Source organism: Coptis chinensis, chromosome 6 (genome assembly GCF_015680905.1).
Source record: "Coptis chinensis isolate HL-2020 chromosome 6, ASM1568090v1, whole genome shotgun sequence".
Lineage (NCBI taxonomy): Eukaryota > Viridiplantae > Streptophyta > Magnoliopsida > Ranunculales > Ranunculaceae > Coptis > Coptis chinensis.
In genome coordinates, this window is record NC_141461.1 from 2496916 (window position 1) to 2500863 (window position 3948).

Consider the following 3948-nt stretch of genomic DNA (forward strand, 5'->3'; position numbering starts at 1 on the left):
TTAGTAATTTTATGTTCAATATCAAATCCCATTCAATTTATTGGGGTTTTGTTCTCGATATTTTTTTCTCAAGGTTTTGTTCTCTGAAATTAAAATCATTCAATTGCATTAGGGTTGATCCGTTGTTCGTTTGGGTTTGAATTTTTTATTTTGCTCTTTTTAATCCGAAAAAGATCATTCTTTTCTAATTTTTAATTCCCGCGTTTTGTTTTTTGTTCTTTCAAGCTCCAGGTCAGTTTTTATAATTCTTGTTTTGTTTTGCTTGCATGCAGATGATTTTGTGAAAGATGTATGGAAAGAGTACACTGGCTAGCCATTGAATGACATGTAGAGCCAATACAAGTTCATGGTGAAACATGTTCAAACTTTGGAAGGTTGCATTTCATAGCACTTCACCTCGTTGGATTCATTGTGCCTATCTTGTTTGCACTAGCTGCCTTTTACGCTAAGTATGTCCTCTTCTCATTGATGCAAAATTCTACAACTTCATATTGTCTTTAAATGGATTGACATGAAAGACGGTTAAGTTCGATTTCGGTAATTATATGACAATTTCTCCTCTTTGCCACGTAATTTGCTGGTGGTATGAGCATATGAAGTTTGGTGTATAACTATGTGATGGGTCTTGAGAATGTGTATTCACCCCTCCCGAGGTATTAGTGAATAATTGTAGTCTTTGACTTTGGTCTTGGCTGTTCATGGAGTCTTCTGAATAAAGCGATCCTGGTCAAAGTATGATAAAAGTTTAGGCGATAAGAGTTTAAGCTGGCAATATAAGACTTGAGACAATACACAATATTATCAGAGTTTGTTTTACTTTCCTCTAAAAATGTTGGTACAACAGATAATTGATATTTTGACATTTCAAGATTGTAGGGTATAACCAACAAGTATTAACCTTTTTTTTACACTTTTACTTACCTTAGTTTGATTTGTGTCAGGGTCTCTTCTCTTGTATATTCAAATTTATGGCTATAGTTTGATTTATTGGATCTCTTTCTTAAAAGATTTCTCTTTTTGTTTGGGTATATACGGTATCCCTCTTCAAGTTCTGAACTGGAACATACCAATGACTTTGAGTTGTATTAGAATAAAGCTTTCTCATTAAGTTTTGACTGTCACTCATAGCTTGTCCATTAAAATCATTTTACTTACCTTACTATGTTATGCATCGATACTTTCTCTCGTAGAGCAAATTTTATGGCATTGTTTTGATTGATTGAATCTCTTTGTTAAATGGTTTGTCTTTTGATTTGATATAGTTCCACTTCAGAATCTGAACTAAAATGTTCTCGTAAAATTATCACTAGAACGGGTAATTGAGACATACTATATTTGAAGATGATTTGAGTTGTATCAAATTAAATCTTGATAATAAGTTTTATCCCGCCACACTTGTTTGTTTTAAATTTGGATGACAGAGTGGAGGGGGGTCATGGAATTCATTTGTAGCCTGGGAAGCTTGGCGAGTTAAGAGGCCTCGAGTATCGGTGAAGGTCTTTGGATTACCCGTTATTCGGGTCAACGGCACTCAGTGCTCTCACTAAATCTGGCGGTATCAAGCTTGATGGGAGTGGCAAAACAAACAAACATTCTTATTACATTGCCTCGGTGGAGTGGGTCATTATCTTTGTCAGTTGGCAAAACTTGGAAATACGCGATGTTCTGACTACTTGTGGGGCAAGGAATATCGATTTAGTCAAGAGTTTAGGGCAGATGAGATTCTTGACTATAAGACTCTGATGGAGTTGCTCTCAAAAAGTCCTTCCGGTAGGAAGTATGATGCGATGATACAACTGTCGGCGATTGGGATCCCTTGGTCAACTTTTGAGCCAAATTTGAGTGGCGTGGCAAGGTGATAGATATCACTCCCTGGTCCTAGTTCTATTATGACTTGTGCGTTAAAGAAATTAACCTTCTCTAAGAAGCGAGATAGTGCCACGATTGCCCACGCTTTTGATCCCAAAGGAGAAACCTTGAATATCTTGTTGGGTACCAGTTCACTCAACCATCCGAATAAAGGTTACGCCTCACACTTTGATTATTGACCTTGCTTTAGTTGTTAGAAAGACTGCAGAAGTTTAACGTCAATCTATTTGAATCTTAATTGTGTTTTCAAGTATGCTCTTTTCTCATTTTTAACATTTTGTTATTGTGCAAACCAAGAGAGTTGGAGGCGGTCGATGGAGTACAAGCCGGACATTATCATTAGTGTTCATCCTCTCATGCAACATATTCCTTTGTGGGTGCTCAAGTGGCGGGGGGCCCGGAAGAAACCGTCTTTGTTACGGTCATTCAGACCTTAATACCGCCACCGCACATGGTTGGTTATATTAATTTCAAGTTTCATTTTTCGCTCTCCCCTTTATTTTTTTTTGGTGGAGTCGGTCAATAAAGAAACATTTCTATCCAGGTTCAACACTGGTGTGATGAGATGTTATTGCCCCTCGAGGAGGAGGTAGCCAAGAGGGCTTTATTAGATGGCCTAGAGTCTTCTCAGATTCGAAAGTATTTGGCTTGCCCATCGGGCCTTTTTTTGTTAATAATAATCTCGAAGGTTGGTTTTGACAAGAATGTATTAGTATATAACTTTGGTTTCTTATAACTAACAACAGCAATGTATTCCAACCCAATTTTATCGAGCGGGATCGGTTAAGAGACGAGCTAGAGATGGATCAAAACTTCCCGCAGTTCGCTAATGGGAGGGCGAAGGGATGGGTCTGTTAAGAAAACTGCCAAGGCTCTAGGAGATGCACTATTCGATGAATCGATGGGGCGTCCAATTGGCCAAGTCGTGGTTATATGTGGCCGTAATAAAAGCTTATCGTCTATTCTGATCGCCTTGTACATGCTGCAGTGGTGAAGCATTTATGACAATTAATTTCTCACTCTTATTTTTATTTTTTTTTTTTTTTTTTTTGAAACAGGAAATGAAGATTAAAGAACTGGAGACCAACCATTTTGTCCTTGTACATGGAGGAGGCTTTGGTGCTTGGTGTTGGTACAAAACCATAACACATTTAGAGGAAGGAGGATTCAAAGTTGATGCTATAGACTTAAGCTGGTTCGGGGAGTTCATTAGGTGTGATACAAATAGCATTACTAGTCTTACTGAATATGTAAAGCCACTCACTAATTTCCTCAAAAAGCTTGGAGAGGGCAAAAAGGTTCATTCTGATTTTTCTTAATTAATTCTTTAAATTATTAATATTATTGGTTTTTTACTTCTCTGTGACTCGTATATACTTTCAAGAAACCCGCTATTTAATTTGTATTTCTAGTCTTAATTCACTAGCGAATATTTTAGATCCTCTCTTTCACATTATTATGAAAATTGAAAACTTATGATGTTATCAGCAAGGCAATACATGTATTGAACTCCCCCTTCTATTTAGGTTTGGACTCTTGCTTTCTTTCCCTTAACTTACACATTTTATTTCCACAAGAACAACTGAAATCAACTTGAAACTAGCTCTAGGAATACATGTATATACACAGAATCTTAGCATTTGTTTATTGTTGCAGGTGAATGCTCAACAAGGGATGACAATTCTTGCATAAATTGAATGACCAGATTATTAGCATAATCAATTAGATTACTATTTTAATTTGTACAAGCTGGAACACGTAGATTTGAAAGGTTATTTTCTTATTGTACTTGAAATAATTTGAAATATTAGTCTACAATGGTATTTCATGCTTGGTAGATGTCAATTAATTATTTTCTTTCTCGTTAGTTGCCCTATATTTTACTTTTAAGTTGAATGTACAATGTTCAAAATTGAACAAGATGGAAAATGGGCTCAAAATCTATTTTGCAGGTTGTTTGTTAATCAGGTGGTGTTTCGATTATTGAATTAAATGAGGTTTAATTTTATTTATTTAAAAAAAAAACATATACTATATACCACGGTTTTGCAAGAACAGTGGTATAAGAAGACTAATATA

The 3948-nt window shown here is 35.9% G+C and overlaps 1 pseudogene; it reads left to right on the forward strand.

Moving 5' to 3' along the window:
* The first annotated feature begins 286 nt into the window (after positions 1 to 286).
* Positions 287 to 3046, forward strand: LOC147490687 (putative monogalactosyldiacylglycerol synthase 3, chloroplastic; annotated as a pseudogene).
* The last annotated feature ends 902 nt before the right edge of the window (positions 3047 to 3948 follow it).